At 47.9% G+C, this 20,089-nt stretch overlaps 2 protein-coding genes across 2 annotated transcripts in view; one reads left to right on the forward strand and one right to left on the reverse strand.

The window, feature by feature from the left end:
- rps15a (ribosomal protein S15a) overlaps positions 1-20,089 on the reverse strand; it is a 395,439-nt gene that overhangs the window by 4,655 nt on the left and 370,695 nt on the right. The gene's annotated exons all lie outside the window — the stretch shown is intronic.
- LOC311009623 (B-cell lymphoma/leukemia 11A-like) overlaps positions 1-20,089 on the forward strand; it is a 34,504-nt gene that overhangs the window by 4,076 nt on the left and 10,339 nt on the right. The window lies entirely within an intron of this gene.

Raw genomic sequence — 20,089 nt, forward strand, 5'->3', positions numbered from 1 at the left:
ATTACCGCCGCCATATCTCTCGTTCCCTCAAATATGCGCCTGCAGAGCCTCACTCTGATGCTAAAATGAAAAAAAAAAGAGATAGAAAAGAATGTAATTATGCTGAACTGTCAAGGAAGAAGCGTTTATTTAAGGCACCCTACGGCCACTAATTGTGGGTGTTTTTTTGTTTTGTTTTGTTTTTTCACGATTTGAGTAATTAAGGGGACTTCTTAAGGCGGCTGCTCAGATTGTTGTTTGTCCACCGGGGCTAAATGAGGCTGTAGTGAAAGCACGAGTCGCTGTGCACACAAGCGTGGTTCCCTTATGACTGGTTTCACAGAGCGGGGGTTTGATTCCGACCTGCCCATTTGAATGTTTATTCGTTTCCTTTTAACCGATCCGATATCATGTGCCTGATTGGGATGATTGCTCGGGCAGATTTAATTTGAAGCCAATTCGTGCTAAATGCACGGAGAGAGAAGCGCTCCATAATGTACCCTGCTGCACTGTGTTAGTCGGCGCTGCAGCCTTTTTCAAATGGCAAAGTAAAGGGACTACTGTTATCTGTTGTTAACTAGTCCGCCCACTGTCATACAGAATGACCACTGTTCAACAGTGTGCAGTCTGTTAAACATCTGCCCTGTGTGTGAGCACACACACTCACACACGCACACATCCAATATGCCTCTTGGCCCTGTCAGCTGTTCGGACATGCTTTTCTGTGCTCATTTAGATCATCATGCAGTGGAGTTCACATGATATCATAAGGTCACTGGCATTATGAGCCGAGCCTTATTTATAGGCCGTATGTCTCTTGGCATTGTGAAACTCTCGGGCGTTCGCTTGATACCATAATGGATAGATTGATTGGGGTTTTTTGTACGTGGGGCGAGGTCGCGCCCTGTCGCGACACCCCACCTGATCGTCATATAACCCTGTTATGAGATTTATATCGTGTGAAACCAGAAAGATTCGAGGTCAAGATTACGGGACGAGGAAAAAAGGAGAATCTTGGAACATATTTTTTTTGGGGGGGGGGGGGGGGGGGGGTAAAACCGAAGATGTAGCCACTGTGAGGGAACGACCATCCGTCTCAGCCTCCCGCCCGCCCGCCCCTGTTTTCTGTGCCTAAGATTGATGGATAGAGACTGGCAGTGCCAGCGCGCCACCCCGTGCCCCATATGCTAGCTGCCATGTTCTCTCACCCTGCTCAGTTAGACGCCGACACTGAGATGAGGCATCCCGATGCATCGTGTCCCTGCACACTGTATCTCTGCCAGCCTGGCTTCATGTCCGGTTTATTCCAGCGGAGTGTATTAAAAGTTACACTCTCAGATATTTACTGTCTCTAGATTGCGTCCACTCAAATGCACATGCTCCCCTTCCACCCCCTCCGCCCTCCTCCTGAAATGTCATGCGACGCAGATGGATTTCTGTATGGACAGCAAGCGTATACAGGCAAAGGGCTTAGGCAAGGTTTAGGGGGGGGGGGGGGAAGGTGTCGGACTAAAGGAGCTGACGCCCCCCGGGATGGTTGAACTTGGACGTAGGAGGGCGGCGGTGGGGAGCAGTTGTCTGTAATGCAGAGCTGGAGATGGGGCTGTGCCTCTCGGTCTCCGTCTTTGGGACAGCTGAGGCCGTCTGGGAGTCTCATGGCTGCAGCTGGGGCCGGGGTCTGCAGTCTGGGAGCTCTGGGCCGTTAGGAGAGGGCAGAGCAGCCTGCGTGCCATCATTTGCATGATAAACAATTTAAGATATGCATAGGGACACCGTCGCTTGTCTCCAGATTAAGGATGGCCCAGAAACGGAGCAGATGACGGTTTCTCACACAAACTGTGCGACGGCGGTGTAAAACTGGATTTATGTCACGGGATAGAATCGCCATTGTATAGCCGGTGAAGTGGATTCATCGTTTTTATTTACATTCACATTCATTATTCCCCCGGACTAAATTATTATCGCTGCAATAACCGATTGTTTGGTCTCCCCGCACTGAGTAATTGGAACAAGATGTTTTTCATTGTTATGATTTAGGATGCACGGCCGTGGGCTTTATCATGTCGCGTATACCATAATTAGTATTTTATACATAATCGTTTCTCTTCGCTACGTTTTATGTGGTCCCACATTCGCGCGCGTGTGTCGCCACATTGCCGCGGCCTGTATTTTAACCCGTCCCGGCATCGGCACCTCATGCATTCTCGCCAGTGTAGCCATGTGTGTTAATGAGGCCATTGTCGCCGCTCAAATCAACCACTATCTCACACTTCTGCCTCTTTCCAGCGCCGCCGCCTCTATTGCAACCTGGACTCCGAATCAATACTGAGTTAATTATGGGAGCCACCTTTCCCCCCCCCTTCTCTCTCTCGGAGGAGGAAAACATTTTGAAACAACAGGGCCGGTATTTTCTCGTAACACATCTCCGTGGCTGTAGTGTGTCTTCATGCAGCAGCTTGTCTGTCCTGTTTGTCCCTGTGTGCTGTGGAGACAAAGGTATTTAGCAGGCTCCGTATTGGCACTGTGCCACCTTTCACCAACCCCCCCCAACGCACACACACTCTCTCTCATAAGCACACACATATATACACACAGGATATCTGTCAGGCAGAACTAGGGGGGGGGGGTGCATGGGGAGAGTGTGTGTGGGGCGAGAGGTAGCGATATCTTTTTCCAGTGTGTATGTGCGTGCATGCGAGTCCACGTGCGGGCTTTGCCTTTGTTTCGGTGATCACTTTAATTGATACTGAAAAGGCACAGATGCGTGCTATTGTAATTATTGGACACCGGCTAATATTATCAACATAAGCACTCCATTGTCTGCAAAAAAGTGACTCTAATTTGATCCTACAGTTGCTCTGGGCTCTGATGAAATCGGTCCTATTTTTGGCTGTGGGCTCCACTAAGTTTTAATGAAGGTGAAAAGGAATGGGTTTTTTTTTTTTTTTTTTTCCTCGGATGAATTTTTCATGGAGGACATTTTTGCATTTTGGCCAAGCTCTAAACACCCACAAATGTTGTCGGTGGAGATCTCGGCAGCCTTTGTTGTTGGATTGAGTGTTAGTGGCTCTGGCTGCATTCAAGTGCCGAAGTCTAGTGGATGTTTACGTCTCGAGTGTGGATGCGGTGTTACACTGGTGTATGTACATACGTGTGCATGTGTGAGTGTATGAGTGTGGTTTTGCCCACTTAAACTGTTTATAGTTTTCCCTGTGTGTGTGTGTGTGTGTGGGAGAGAGAGAATGAGTGTGTGTACGTGTGTGTGTGTGTGTCGGGCTGTTTGTTAAAGCTTTACTACTCTGGGCGTGCAGGCTCAACATGAAAGGGTCTTTGACTTGGCAAGCCTTGCCGGAGGACACCCCTCTGTGGACCATGCCAGGCCAGACTTGGCACAGAGCGCTGGGCCTGAGGGACGGGCTGGGCCTAAACGTGTATATGTGTGTGTGCGCGAGAGGGGTGGGGGGTTAGCGGAGGTGTATCGGTGTGTTAAAGCAATGTTTTGGGTTTAGGAAGCAGGACTTATGGTGAGGTGGCGGCTACGTGTGTGATTGACAGCGGGAGTGTGTGTGTATACTTAAGGGTGTGTGTGTGTGTGTGCGCTATCCTCAGGGCTCCTGGCTTGTGCTTCCTGTGTCTCTGTTTGTCTTCTAACAACCCCGGTACCACAGCCTCAGGCCATTCAGGTGGAGGCTAGTTCAAGTATGCACACACACACACACACACACACACACACAAAAGGGCGTATGCATTTGCATGCACCCATCCACAAATGTACACAGACACACACCTGTTTTAAGAACACGACAATGTCCCCAGACGCACACACACACATGCAAACACACACAGACACACACGCACACAGATGTACAGTGTAAACCCCCTCCTGTGAACCTGTGTTTTGTCTGTAATAAATGTGTTGTGGCAGAGGCCCCATGATGTGTTGTGAGTTGATGAGATCTGTCAGAAACATATGATACTTATTTCGACCCCCTCCCCTCCGTTTTCCCTCTCTCTGCCCCCCCTCTCTGCTTTCCTTCATGCTCTCTGTCTCCCAATCTATTTTTCTCCCTCTCTCTCACACACACACACACACACACACTCTCTCCACACATTGCTCCAGTAGTTTTGTCTCGAGGGATTGGAAACTCTACGTTTTGGCTACATTAGCATGTCTACACCTCTTAAAGGTTTCCAACATCCACTCATTCTCGCTCTCGCAGATTTGGCTGCAGAGCAAACCAGAAGAGACACACACACACACACACACACACACACACACACACACACGCACACAAACATTTGCTCCCTCTTTCTATCCCTTTTACCTACTGTCAAACCGAGCTCTACGACAGAAACAACCTTGTTTGTCCACAGCCGCGTCACGCGGGATGAAAAAGTATCCTCAGAAATGAGCGTGTCCTGTCAATAGCGTGGCAGGCAGTCACATCACAGGGTCAAGGGTCACCTGACAGCGTCAGGGCCTGTCACGCCAGCCGCCGGCTTCACCACCTGCAGGTTAATGACTTTATTTTTAGACAGAACAGAAACAGAGAAGAAAAAGTGTCTTTGATACAGCTGTAGCTCAGGAAGTGGCAGATGAAAGCAAAAAAAAAGGACAAACGTGGTATTTTAGGAAGCAGGCAGATTAGTTTTGGGTTAGAATGGGAACAGAGATTTGAAGAAAATCATTTTTTAAAAATCCCTTTGGTCACCGATTGAAGCTGATCTACATTTATTTTTGTGTGCGTCCCGTACGGTTTTATCACCTCCTGTATTCAGCATGTCAGCTCGACCTCGGCTTTCCCTATTGTGACTGTAGCGTTCCGTTTTGCGGTGCTGAAGGACCATTGCTTTGTCTTTCTCACACCCATAGTGATAATACTGAAGCCATGGGAGAGCCACAGTGACAAGGGCGTCACGTTAGTCTGAACCCGCTGATCCCGTTCACTATCTGTCTTTATAGTGTTTCTTCCTCTACTATCTGTCCCGCTGCAGGTCCCAGCGCTGGGCTCGGCCTGTCAGAATGTGCGCGTCTACGTGGGTGTGTGCGCGAGCCTGTTTGTACCTTTTGTGTGTGGCCGGGTGGCCGTCTACAGCTGTGTCTTGCCAGCCTTATCTCCGCCGGAGAGATACGGGACAGAAAGGGGGCCCTGTGTCTGACGCTACTTGTGAAAACTCACAAGGCGCTCTTCTCAGAGTGCTGAAGCGCGTCCGTGTGAATGCAAACCTACTGTGGCACTTTTTCATAAAATGTGTATTAATAGTTTGCCGTATTCCTCGGGGGGAGGAGATGGACTTCTAATAGCTCGAGTTACATTTGATCTTAGATTCAAATCCCACGTCTTTTTAAACGAAGATCAGAAGATAGGAGCCTCATTCATTTTTAAGAGTGTTAATTTGGTTATTAGAATCACTTTAGGCTATATGGTGGCGTTGCCGTTAACTGCACTCCGCTTTGCACAAAGGCGCCCCAATGAGATCGACACAAATCGTCATCACTTATGCACAGATGCGTGCACACACACATACTTACACCTCCGCTCCATCCATCCCCCCCACACCAAACTGACCCCCCCCCCCCCCCTTCCCAACCCTCATTGCATGCAGAAACACACACACACACATGCATACACACATTCATAAATGCACACTCCCAGGCACCCTTTACTTTTGCAGGCTGAATCTCACTGATAACATGCTGGCGCCCTCATTTAAATTTGAAGCGCTTCTTTAATCTTCAAAGGCCTGATTGCTTTATGAATATGCATGGACTGAGCTGACTCTCAGTTCATTACCTTGTTGTAAATTCTAATGACCATTAGGGCCCCGCGCGGTAATTGCCAATTGTTTTGCATTTTTGATTAGCCCATTACCGGAGCGCATTCTGAACATGTCTGCCCCTGCCTGCCTGCCAGGCCACGGCAAGAAGCAAAGGGAGGGATAGGAGAGGAAGAGAGGAAAAAAAGGAGAGGGTGCAAGGGAAGGTGGTGTGACGGGGCAGCGAAAGGCGGTTTAGGCAGCGAAAATTGGGATGCTTGGCTCAAAAATGTTAGTTTTGCTTTCGGGAAGGAAAACGTGGGGTGAACTTGAGGGGGATAAAAGACACAATACAAGAAATGCAGACCTGGATGTTCCGTAAACAAGCGCCGCCCGGCTTGTTTCTGCAGAGCGTGAGTGCAAGAGTGTGTACCTGGATGCATTTATGTCAACGCGGTGTGTTTGTTGACGGTGTGCGTCGACGTCCGCCTGTACATATCTAAGTTCGCGTGCAGTTGGATGGGGAGAGAGGGCAGGAGTGGGGGGTGTGCTGGGAGCGATGGGGAGGGATCTGGTAGTCCATCCCGATGCACGCCGTGCCTGGGACTTATAAAAGATTGATGACTCCTAGCAGAATGGCATCGCCCTGCTACAACTTGATAACATCTAATGGATAATTTAGCGCTCTAAAACCGGCAGGCCGGTTCCTCTCCCTGGCAGGCTGGAGAGGACAGCAGCTGCTGGGCTTCTGGGGCCGCTGTGAGTCGGAGGGAGACACGAGGACAAGCGGGAAGAAGAGGAAGAGATGAAGTGAAGGGAGGGGGGGGGGCAGACAATGCCAGTGGGCGTTAGTGTGGCCGTGGCGTGAGTCTCTCTCCCACGCCTGGAGTGAGCTTGTGATGTCACAATTGTTAGCCAGGAAACTCTGTGGCCCCCGCATGCACCGTCACTCGGACGCATTGCTCAGGACCTAGCAGGATTTTCTGGAAATCTGACAACGGAGGTCGAGTAGAAACAAAGTGACAATTCATTTATATTTCATTTTGAATAAATAATGAGTGCCAAAACAAGTTTTAGTCACAACGAGAAAAATGGAGTTCACCATAGATATGTACTTAAAAATGCTATTTATTGTAATTTCATTGCAAACACAGAACCACAAACTAACACCATTATTAGACGATGGTGTTTTTGAAAAAATGGAAAACTGACTGTAAGTTCTATTATTTAGTGATTCACCGTGCTCTTCTTCTAGCGGTGTCCTTATTTTCCTACTCGCTGCCACCCGTAATGAGCAGAAAATAATGCATGGAATACCACGTCACTTGGGAAAAGACCAGAATATTTCCACACGGCAGACCTCCTCTTGAATGCCGAAAAAGGCTACCTGCTAATGTTGCAGCATCCACGTATGAAAGGACCTTCTCTCTTCCTGCTCTCTTTCTCCCTCGCTTGTTTAAATTTCCTCGGCTTACTGTCAGTCTCTTATTCCCATACTATTAAGCTGTTGACAGTTTGGTTAATCGTCCCGCAGTTTGACTTCGGGGGAATCAGGAGAGGGGTCAGCGGAGTCCATCTCTGAGGTGTGTGGCCCGCGTGTGTGTGCTGTTCTTTGCTCCGTTGCGTGCCTTCGTGTCATGAGTTATTGAATTTGTCTCGTTTTAACAGGAGGGAAGGGGGGGGGGGTTGGATGCATTGGGGTCTGTCTGTCTTTACCTACTGGTCTTGGAGGGGCCAGAGGAGGTCACAAATACAATGGGAAATTGTCCATCAGCCAGAGCAAGTAGCCAGTCAGGGTTAGCAGGCTTGCTGGCTGGTCTCTGTCCAGCCTGTGTATGTTCACACTCACACACACATACAGATTGAGAGAGAGATGTAGCAGCAGCAGCAGCAGCAGCAGAGCCTGCTATGGCCAAAGGAGTCTCAGGCAGACAGCATGATAGATGGCTTTGTTAAAGGGTCCCAGGGTGTCCCCTGAACTTGAAGCACTCTGTTTATCTTGAATAGGAGAAGCCCAGAGTGTTGGGGGGCAGTGAGCAGGAGGAGAGGGAGAAAGGGAATGATATAGCTTTCAGGGGAAGGGAGAGAAAAGGAGGTGGAGGAGGAGGAGGAGGAGGAGGAGGAGGGAGAGTGAGGGCCTGTATCTGGGCAGGCCTGGCTGGGGGTTGGGGAGGTTAAGGGGGGGTCGTGAGCAGGCATGGCTGCCGGATAGACAGAGAGGAGGGGAAAGGAAGGGGGGGGGGGGGGGGGGGGGGCGGCTCTCTGAGTAGCTGTCCATTAACAGATGAACTTGGCAATGATCCAGGCCTCAAAGGTCTTGGGAGACAAGCACACACACACATGTACACACAGACACACACATGGATGCACACTTCCCCGGTACCTGCCGACCATGGATGGAATGCCACCATGGTTCTTTCTTGTCCGGAGGCAAAAGAGGACACGTCTCTGGTTCACCTATGTCAGAACCAGTTCAGACCGGTTAGCCTGCCAGGCCGGAGGAGGCAGACGGACAGGCCCCATTGCATGGCCCTCCTCTCTCTTTCTCTCTCTCTCTCTTTCTTCTCCCTCCAGCTCGTCTCCTCTCGTCCTCCTCTGTTTTCCAGCTTTACAGGGGAAAACACAGAGAACCTCTAACCTGAGGGCACAGGACAATGCAGAGGGGAGAGGGAAAAAAAGAAGCGAGGGAGCGTGGGAACAAAGTGAGAGACGAGCGGATCTACTCTTAAACCGGGTGGGAAGAGGAGGGAAGAGTGTTTGGTTGTTGTTGGTGCTCTCCTCTTGATGGGGCAACATGAGCTTAACACCGCCACTGCTATTGTGTACTGACAACATTACAGCAAACATGAGAGCGGTGAAAACCGGGGGAGAGAATTTGATATGGAAGACGTACATAATGGGCTGCTGTGCCGCGTGGGGGCAGGAAACCTTCTATTTGTGTCAACGTTACGTGCGTGAATATACCCCCGGATCCATGTACCATACATGTGGCAGTAATGGAAGTGGCGTTTAGCGAATGCGTTTGTGCCAGCGTGCATCGTAAAATATGGACGCCGATCCTCTCCTAATTACGGCTCGGATGTGTCCCTCGAGTTTTGAGAGCCGGCTGACTTCAAATGCTTTCAGCTCGCGCACCAACTGTGCCCGGAGACGGCAAATCAGAAGCTCTTTCACATCATGAACATGCAAGGAATTTTCGAGGAACAGAAGGTTTATCACGACAGGATTGTGGAAATCTTCTTAATTTGAGTCCTCGTTCAGGCTGTGACTATTATTTGTCAGTCATCAAATTGTGTGCGGTTGATTTGAGCGCTTGTGGTTGCTGAAGTGACGTGAACTACCGATGGGAGAAAAGTGTGAAAGGTTGAGAGTGTGTGAGGGTATGACCAGGTTTATGTAAGGAAAGGAGGGGATTAGGTGTCGGCTTTCCAGCCAGCCTCGCAGGTGTCTCTCCCTCTCCCTCGCTCTGTCTCTTTCTGTCCTCGCTCAGGCCTTCTGGCCTTTGATTATGACAAATGGACACGAGACAAAAGCCATCGAGAAGTTGATTCACCTCATGTCAAATGTCGTCGCGTTCTTAACATCCTTTGATTCTCTGAGGTTAAATATATATTTATGAATGTAAAAGCGTCAAAGAAGGTGTCAAATGCTAAAAGTTGGCAGCAAATGCTTGGTCAGTTTATTCTTTGATCACTTTTATTCTGATTGAAATCAGGTCACTTAAAGCAGAACTTATTTAACAATTTTGATGTGGTATTATTGTTGGCGTCACTTTTCATTTACCTCAGAGCCCAGTCACTACCAGCAACGCAGGACACACTACATTTTCCACAGTTACTCCGGTTGTTCTGCCATTTCTGCCCCCTGGGAATAGTAACCGCAAAGGACTTACATTGGTACTGGTTGACGCACTTCCTTCATGCCTTAGATCGACCCTTTATTTTCCTGGGTGATTGTGACCAGACAGAATAACATAGGATGTGAGGCGTGTAGGGACCTGATCTAAACACTGATGGTGTCTTTATTCTAAAGCCATTACATTCTACAATCAACATTTGCTTGATAAATTAAAGCAAAAAACTTTTTTTATTGCCACTATACATTTTTATAATCCTCAAACTAAGGTATTACATCCTACCAAAACACCTTCAAACAATAGGCAGCCCTATACCAATAACTCCCTGTCAAAATCAGCTGATGTCTGGTGCTTGATATTTAGGTCTCCGAACGCCTCCTACACACATGTGATGTTGAATCAAAGGACAGCCGTGGTGCATCCTGGGTCCTCTTGATTGAGCGAGTTTTTATGTATAAATTCATCACATGCATGCTGGGGGGCAAAACATGGATAATGTATGTTTGCGTGTCTGTGTGCGCATGTGTTTATGTGTGTCGCCATGTAAATGCATGCAATCCCATTTGCATGTATTTCACACATGCTCAAATTAATTTGTTATTTATAAAGAGGGTTCTTCTTTTCATCTTCCCCCCTTTTTTTTCCTGTGCTCATTTCTTCCAGCCCTCCAGCTCTTGCTCTATTTCTTAGAAACACGTTTTATTTTTTTTTCCAAAAACTCTTGCGTGGCTACTTTGGTGCTGAAGCCAACTAAATATCTTGCTTCTGTGTGTGTGTGTGTGTGTGCGTGCGTGCGATGATGGCTGTTTTTATAATGCGCCCCTGCACATTTGCATATGTATATGTGCAGATTGTATGAGAAGAGCTCTCACACTTTGAGCAGTTGGATGGGGAGGGCAGTAGGGGCCGTTGCAGGGGTTGTGTGTGTGTGTGTGTGTGTGTGTGTTAAAGGGGGTTGTCTTGGCACCCCCCCCCCCCCCCCCATCCCCCCCAGACAAAGCCGGCCACTACTCCCAGATGGTAGAGTCTGCTCTCTTCGGCCATGTGTCTGGTGTGTGTATATGTGCGTGCATTTGTGGACGGAGGCGGATACAATGGTGGAGAGACCGTGAGACGTTTATGTGCGTGAGATGCAGACAGAGGATGCTGATGGTGGGACACAGAGTACTTACACAGCTTCAGCATCCTTTTGTGACCAAAAGCAACAGTGCGGTCTGCTGTGTTGTCCGAGCCTTGTTTGTGACGTGAGACCGATGGACAATAAGAGTGAGGTAGACACAAAAAAAAAGAGAAGCGGTGCATTGGGGGATAGGAGGGAAGAGAAGAACGGAGGTAGGGATCGATGGTTCTTTGTCCTCGTGGTGATGACCTACTGTAGCGATGTCCGTGGATGTCAGGCTAATGGGGTCAGCATTAAAGAGCATCGGGATTATGTTTACGCCGACTGTCTGTTTGTCACGAATGAGTTGGCTGTGGGTCATTGTAGAAAACAGACTACAGAAAACTATTTTTTTGTCTTTTAAAATGACAGAATTTGTGTCTTTCAGATGTCAGGTGAAAAGTCTTCAGCGAGGGGAAATACTCTAAGTGCGAACAGGTCCTGATATTGAATATGATGACCTACCTCAGGGTTCTGTCTAAACGCTGGTGCCTCCCCCGGGGGCCTTGTGTTAAAACAGGCCTGCAGCCCTGTTAAGAAAGGAAGGCTATCTATCGCTTGGACAGACTCCAGCCTCTCTGACCTTGATGTTTGTTTTCCTCGTATCCCCAGACATAAACATGGCTCTCGCATCCAGACACACCGACAGACAGGAAGTTATCCTCTCTGATGTCTTTCTCTTGCATCTGGCTCCTCGGCGAATTCTGGGCAAATAGATTGGGTTTGAAAATCTGTGCGTGCACGAGTACGGAGTCATGTTAACTCAATTGATGTGTGAATTTTTTTTCCTCAGTGTAAATTTCTTCACCCCCCCCCACACACACCTCCCGCCCTGGCCCTCCTCTCTCATATACCTGTCAGACCGGTTCTCCGTCTCTTTCATTAAAGCAAATCCCTTCTGCTTTTTACTTGACCAGGTAGTATTTTGTTATCAGACAAGAAACCAGACTCCCTTATGACAACCCTTTACCCCATAGTTCAAAGTGCCAAGATAATCATTCTCTATTTATACCTTTTATTGAGGCAAGCCCTTCTCTGCCAGCAAGCGGTCTGGCAGGGAATGCTTTCCATGCTGGACATGCCCTGTTCTCCCCAGGCTCTGGTACTGCTGTGGTCTGCCAAGTCGCAGGGCCAGATTGCCTGTAATAGGCCTGCCATTTCCCTCTCATCATCTGTCAGCACTCTGGATCCAACTGCAGGGTCCAAAGAGGACTACCACTCTCCAATTAAAAAGGTTAATTTGCCCTCGCTCCCCCCCCCCCCCCCCCCCCCCCACAGCTTCCTATGTCTTCATTAGTACTCATTTGTGCTTCTGTGTTGCTTTTCCTTTGACTGTGTCTTTCTTTCTTCTGTTAGTTGCTTTTTGTAAACACTATTTCAAAAAGGAAAAGGTAAGGGCGAACACCCATTAGCATATATTTGGGCCAGCATGTTTATTAAATTGTTGAAAAGTGCTCTTTTTATAGCCTCCTCCAAGCAATTCAAGTTAAAATCAGATCAATTTCTTTGCATGCTATGCCCCATTTAATTTCACTTTGAACTTCAAACACTTGAACCCGACCAACCTCAGTAGAGGAAGCAGGAGATAACAGAAGTACATTCCCAAATACATTTTGGCAAATGTACTTATTTTCTTTCATTCTGAGACTTAGATAAGATACCAGTCCAAGTTTAAATTTGAAGCTGCAGCCAGCCGCCAACTAGCCTAGCTTAGCATACAAACTTGCCATCACTGTGAGGTTGCCAGGCAACCAGCAGAGACTCTGCTAACCGCTTCCCCCTGTCTTCAACCTCAGTTAATTGCTCGTGCAATATATCCTTATATTTAGCCTACTGTACACATATAAGAGAGGTAATAATCTTTTTATTCAACTCTCAATTACATTCCTTTTAGCCTCAGAGTTACAAGTGGTTCTAGTCTGACCGAAGGTGTTGGACTTAATACATATAATGATACTCAGTACTCTCACCCCTCTCTAAACGTTTTCTCTTAGCGAAGAACTCAGTAAGTAGCACTAGACTAGGAGAAAGGTGGCGGACAACTGCTCCCATTAAAGTGGGAGCCATACTTCTGATTGTCGGATAAAGCGTCACAAGTTTACTTTCCTTATTGGAAATCTTTTCCATTCAGATCAAGCCCTGGTTTGGACAAAACCACCTCCCCATCTCGATACCTCTGCTTGGTCCTTTGGCCTGTTCCTGAATCCTCTCATTTTCCTCCCCCAACCCCTCTCCTCACTCCTGCCATCTGATTATTACGTGAGATGTGGAGGGAAATGGGCCCCTCCATCTCCATCTCCTTCTCTTCCTCTTCTTCTTGCCTTCAGATACACAAGTGGCATCAACACAGCCAAATAGCCCCATCTCTTCTGACAAACCACTTCCTTCTTCCCCTCAGTTTATCTGAATATAATGCATGTGGATGTACATGGACACGTCGCTTTGTGAACCCAAAGCCCAGGAAGGAAGCTGCCCTCAACCGCTGCCTGTACCTCTGCTTTCTGTCAGTTACCACTGCTGTTAAACGTCCCTGAATCAGGCCAGCAACATTCTGTGGGGCCCGTTTTTATGTGTTACTTTTTGGGTATCTGCGTCTTCAGGAGAAGGATATTGAGATACATCTGTTTTTAAAGGATAGTGCTGGCATTTCTACTTTTTGGCTCATTTTGTCTGTGTTTAGTATAGTTTAGATCCTATTAGACTTTGGGCCACTTTTTAGATTTAAGGTTTTTGGCAAAAGTCATTTGGCAAGTCTTTTTCCAGAATTGGTGGGGTACAAAGCACATTTGAACATCACGCAGTAAGATGTTATTTTCCACAAGAAAAGGAGCAAAGCCGTAAGAAATTGAGCCCATTTTGAAACAAAAAGATGTTATTTCATAACACACTGTACGCGTCAGAGTCATAGTGTGAGCAACTGATGCAAATTAGCACAAAATATAGGCTCAGTCATACAATTAGTTCACCTTAATAAATCAGTTGTAGCAGCTGCGTCGTCATCTGCTGTTAAGCATAGTGGCATACTAAATGAAATTGGGGGTCACTCTTGGTAGTTTTAGTGATTACCATAAGCTAATGACTTGGAAGGATGAACAGGAGGTGGAGATAAAGAGGGGAGAGCAGGAGGGAAGAAGGGTGACGTTGTCTGGCTCCCTCACCCACCATTAAAAGGCCTACCCACGGACTGGGAGAGCGGGCCACTTTCCCATGTACCGGCGGCACAGCCGAGCCCTCTTTAGTTACACAAAATGTCGGCCCGTAGGGCCAAGGACAGAGATATTATTAAGGTTATTTTGTCTCAGTTATCTGAGAGCATGGTGCTTTTAGGCCTCCTTGTTTGAGTGGCTGACAGACACTTGAGTTCCTGCAGCAGATTAAATGAAATTTTAGCAGCTTTTTCTTGGGGCCAGGCCATAAAACCACACAAAGGAAGCAGCTGCCACTAATGTAATCTAGAATGGGGTGCTGCAGTGTAAAGCTGTCCACCACTCTTTTGTTTTTCCCTTCTTTGCCACTCCACAGCTTTTTATGCCGTTCTTGACACCCTTCAACTACACCCCTTTTCTCTTTGGATAATATCCCCGTTCTTCCCTGCCCTTAATTCCTCCTTTCATCAGCTTGCCTTCTGTGTACCGCAAAGGTGATGAAATTGGACAAGAGCAATAAAGGACATGTGTTTTAAGAGCAAACATATCCTTTTATGGCTTTATCTATCCATACGGCCATGTCAAAAGGTACATGACTGCGTTGTCTCCAGGCCTACGGCGTATCAGCTGGACATGTATGGAATGAGCATATAGGATCTTTACAGTTTGACCTTTCGCAAGCCTACAAAGTTCATTTTCTCGGAATGCGACAGGAGCGGTCCGCCGGGGGTCGATGCCCCCCGCGACCCCCGGGTTAGTCGGAGGTCGTCAGCCCCTCTCAAAATGACAGGGTGGATCTTGAGAACCTGAGTTCATGTTGGCAGGGAGTGGAGTCGCATTCCTGTCAAGGGCTGTCATTGCACAAATGACACAAGGGAGAGAGAAAGAAAAATGGGGAAATAGCGAGTGAGAGAAACTGCAGGAGCGCACAGGAATTCCCAATAATGAAAGCCGTTTGTTAATTACATTTTTTAATCATTTGAAGTTGACATTTGCGTCAGCGCGGCCGAATGTTTGCATGTTGGTGACGCCTTACATCGAGACTCCACTGTTGCCTTTTGTAAATTAAGTTTTATAGTCTGTTAGAGAAGCAATGGCACAAACATCTGGCCCATAAATCTCAGGTGGTGCTGCAGAGCGCAGGCGGAGAAAGCAGCCCTACCCATCCCCTGATCAGCCATTAATCCAAATTTCCGCACTTCCACACTGACTTATTTATACACGGTTGGTTAGCTGGTAAGCTCTCGGAGTCTGGGCATGGCGTCGGAAAGCGCCCGCCGTGCTGTTTCATGCACATGACAATAAACTACAGTACAGTTCGACACCATTGCTTTAGCCGGCATTCTGACCTCTTTGTGTGGCTACACGATAAGCTCCGGTGAGCGTAAATGTGTGTGTAGTTGCATCATGCCTGTGTGTAAGCATGTCTTGCCACTGCCTGTTGCGGAATGTCTGAGTTCATGGACCCTTTCTGTGCAGAAACAATGGCTTGAAGGTGAACTCGGTCTGCCATTGAGCCAGTCAGTCAGTCTTTACATATGTGTGTCCTGTCCTGCAGCTGTCGGTAAATAAATCCTTCTGTCACCAAAGGCACACAGGCTTTTCTTCACATATCCTGCTCATCAGCTCTTCTAAAAGCTCATTTTAGCGTTTCTCTAAGACGTGTACGTCTAGAGAATAGAGAGAGCGAAGAGGAATGTGGTGTTTTTTCGCTGATGGCTCCCTGGCTGTTGCTTTTGTACCTGTTGCTGCCGTTCAACTTCTCCGTCTCAAGTCTTTGTCTCCCTGACTCTTATTAGCTCTGCTTGTCTCATCCGTTTTCCTTTTCGTCTTCCAAAAAAACAAGATCATTTGTTGTGGTGCAGCACATGTGCGTGCATCCCTACTTGCACGCTTGCACAGCAACACCACACATGTTTATTTAAACCTGATGACCCAATAGAAATAGCTCTCGCTGCCCCCTTTTGCCACCCTCCCTTGCTACTCCTCTGCTCCGCCCTCCCTCCCTCCATCCCTCCCCAGGGTGGGTCGCTATAGCCCCCTCCTTATAAACATAGTGATCTATAGGAGCCCTAGACCCAGACAGATTTTTGGCATGGCTGTGCAGGTAGCATTCCAGCACGGTTTGAGATCTTAAGGCCCTAGCCTCGTTAAAAGCCTGATTTATGCTCTACAGCTGGGCACAAAGGAACCTACAGGTTGGCTACCTTAATTAATATCACGCTCGCTACTGCTCAGCCCTATGTATGTTGCTGACACACCTCTAGGGAGAATAAGCGGAGGAGTCAACATAGTGTATTTTTAACAGGCCAGCGTCAGTGTGGGCATGCACGACACGCACGCTGAAAAGACACAGTTAGCATGTGATTTCACAGGGTTAAATGTGTCACTGATATAAATGCAGAGTTTGCCTTCTGTAGGAACACAGAGGAACACCGCTCAGGGTGTTAACTATCCAGGCCGCACTAGGTCCTATTGTCCACCATTTTACCCGCCGTCTCTCTTGCGTTGCTATGGTGGCTGATCAGACCACATGTCTTCAATTAGCAGGCAGGAATCTGGTACGGGGAGCCTCGGAGATGAAGAATTGTGTGGAGTGTGGCCTGCCATTGCCAAGCACATGGCTCATCCATCTTTCAAACTGTTATTGATGGTAAACGTTACGTGTAGGTATTAACTAGCTGCATTCACCCTCTGCATCCTATGGTCTTTTCTCTGACGTGTGCAGTGCAAGCTTGTGCCACTGAGAGTGAAGATTGTGCCCTGTAATGTTTGGCAACCGTTTGTTTGAGGCGTTTGTCTAAAACGATATGTCATAAATGCGTGGGCCTGGTTTGGTATGGAGCCTCTTGGGTAGGTCTAACAGTTTTCGTGTCAACTTCTAGCACTGAGCAGAAGAGCACCGACGGAAACGTTTGTAGGTCACTTTGGATATCTGACCACTTCCTTGCTGCTGCCACGTCCTTTTGTGCTTCTGTCAGAATGTCTTGAAGGGGCTGAATTAGGGCTGAACAGGAGGCCATTTTGCAATTTTAATCAAGGTTTGGAAAGCGTCTGGGTTGAGAAGTGGACCAGCACTGTTTTCTCCTCGATGAATTAATGATGGAAAGGAGGGGGGGGAACGTAGGGTTGGATGAAAGGATGATGGCGGGGGAATCGCGGCCCTGTCCTTATTACAGGATCAGGGAACTTCGTGTCTTAGACCTTACCTGTTATGACATCGCAGTGAATTCAACTTGTGACACTGTTCCAACATTTAAAAAAGAAAAAAGGAGCTGAACTTGTGATCCAATCGGTTTTCATCCAAGTCTGATCTGCGGTCGCCCCATGTACAAGCATATCCCTATCGACCTCCCACTTCATTGTATCTAACAAAATTAGTTTTGCGAGCTACAGCTGACCCTGAGATACCCCTCGATCTAAAGAGTCCGGCTATTGATGCTCCCTTAACCACTCGACCACCGTGTGCACAGTCACACACAGCAGATGGGACGCGTGTTAAACCCTCAGCCTCCACAGCTCTGGGCCACGGGACAGTCCAACACACTGGCCCTCTTGTTTAAAGTGCCATGTCCCTCCACAATGCCTTGAGGCTCGTATGCATAACGAACTGCTATGGTTGGCCCAAGCTCACATGCCCTGGTCCTCTCACCCTGAGGTGGTAGGGCAGGGTGAAAAATAACTGCATGTTTAAAACAGCCCTTGTTCACTAGCATCTAAATGACAGGCCATGCTTTAGAGCTTCTGGGGCTTCTGGGATCGAGTTCAGGAACAAACATCTGAGGTCACATTAGTAGTAACTGTGTGCTTCCTAACAGCTCCCTGCTTCCGCTTGAGCACCGGGTCGTGACAATGTGGCATTTTTTTACTGGAGATCCAGATGCATTCAAAACACCCTAACATGTATACCCTCCGTCTTCAGCTCCGTCCCACAGAGATTTAGTTAATGATGAGTATCTTTCCCTGTTTTGCCCACTCTCTTTCGCCTTCGCCCGCGCTTTTCACGTCTCACTTTCTCTGGAAATATTATTTACTGCGATTGAGCACCTCGGGCAAAAGGTAGTGCAGGTAGGGCAAAGAAGGGGAGGAAAAAAAGACTTGCACACACTGGCCTGATGGATTTTGAGATCTGCCCCGCACTAAATGAGTGGGTGGCGAAGATAAGAGGCGTTTTTTACGGCACAGGTGTTAAGACAGTGTGCCTTTGAGCGTAGGGAAAGAAGGATTTGGAGAAACTATTTGTATTTCAGAGGTAAAAGAAGAAAAAAAAAGGGCGTTTCATGTGTGTGAGGGGTCACACTATATGTGTGTGTGTGCGCAAGTGTGTGATTGTGAAAGACCCACTTTAACCTCTCTCAGTGCTGTCATCAGAGCGTGTTAAGGAAATAGCGTGATGGGAGGAGGAGTAACAAGACAGCATGCAGGCTGCATGAGGGACGGAGAGCGAGAGGGAATGACTCTATCCTCCAGACAGGCTGAAGTGTTTACTCATTCCAGACAGACTCAGTGTGTGTGTGTGTGTGTGTGTGTGTGTGTCCAGACTTTCATGAGCTCAAAGATACCCTGACTGCAGGTCTGTTCCTGTAGATCAGGCAAAGTCTGTAACCCTCACAGCTCTTCTCTTCTGTTTTTCACTCACTTGTTTGACTGCCTCCCAACTGTACATTTGCACGTCCCCTCTTTTATTGTTACGCCCCTACTCTAGCATATTATTTATGTCAGTGTAGTTATGCCAGGTCCATTTGTGACCCGAAAAAACCTAAATAAAGAGCATGGTCATCCTTTCCTTTGAGACAAACTTTTTTTTTTAGGAGTGAAGCTGGAGTAATGCGACTGCAATGTCTTCACTTCTACGTATTCTCTTTTCCATGGGTTTGTGCTGTTCTGTCCAGCTCCCTCCATACATGAAGACGGGGGGGGAGCAGGGGGAGGTCAGATACAGGGCCCTGCGTGCTCTGGTGAAGCCACATTGCGTCCTGGCAAATTGCATGCAGGCTCATAACGCGCTCCACTCGTCCAATAGCCGGAGACGAAACACTTTTGACAGTGTCGAATGCCCTGCCCCGGGGGCCTTATCGTCCACTGCTGCTCGCCTGCCTCCCTCCCCCTGTTTCTCCTCTCCTGATGCTATCTATCTGGAGATTTATGCAGAAATTTGCAGCGAGTCGACCTCCCTGGTCCCCCTCCATCCTTTCTGCAGGGACGCCAGGCCTGTCATAAGCTGAGCTATGCAGAGATAGTGAAGCTCGGGCTGCTGGCCTCATGTCTTACGTAGGCTTTCTTGTCTATACGCTTCAAACAGGGATAACGCTTGTTAGGAAAGACAGCTCATCTGAATGTTGAAGCCTGCAATTTGAAAGTTAAAAAAAAAAGGCACACAAAAAAAGTCTGTTCTTTTATATTGTAATCTTTTTTTCTGTTATGTCCTTCATTAGCCCATTTTACTCTGCCTCCTCCCCCTTAAGCTGTAGTTTATTGAGACGTATCTTTTCTTTGACAGAACACTTTTCACATTTCCCCTCTGAAGTGCTCAGAGACTCCTCGCCCATCTGGGATATTGCCACGAGTCCAAAAATACTCCTGCTTGATTAAGTCTTCTTATGTACCTGGATATGTGTGCTTAAACTGACACTTGGCAGTTTGCAGTTTCCTTGATTCCCCTCCTTTTATTTAATACCTACTCCGTCGAGCGTTGGCTTTTGTTGACGGCAGTTTGATCCTGTGAAGCGGATCCCAACTCAATAAATAATCTCTGCGGATGCTTACATAAGCGATGGTCCATTTAATTAGACTGGTTAAGCTTAGAAGCCCAGAGGTCTTTTCGCCGTTCCATTAGAGCTAGGATGAGAAACAACAACACGCGGCCTCCCACCGTCGCTGGTAAGCAGAGAGCAAATAATGATCTGCATCAGAGACACCGCTGGCCCAGGCTATTATAAGGTCTGCCGGACCGAGCCGCACCCAAGCACGAAGCCGCCCAGCTGGGCTTAGTCGGAATGGATGGATAGATGGAGGGATGGAGACGAGCGGACGGACGGGTGGGTGGGTGGATGGTCAGTTCAAAAGCAGTTCAACCAAGAAAAGATCAAAGGGAGAGAGGTTGCGCCGGGATACAGACGGCGTAGAGCGATGCTAATTTTGAAATGATTGTAGAAAGTGTATTACATACTAATGTCTACACACACATTCTCG

This window comes from Eutrigla gurnardus, assembly GCF_963514095.1.
Source record: "Eutrigla gurnardus genome assembly, chromosome: 3".
Taxonomy (NCBI): Eukaryota; Metazoa; Chordata; class Actinopteri; order Perciformes; family Triglidae; genus Eutrigla; species Eutrigla gurnardus.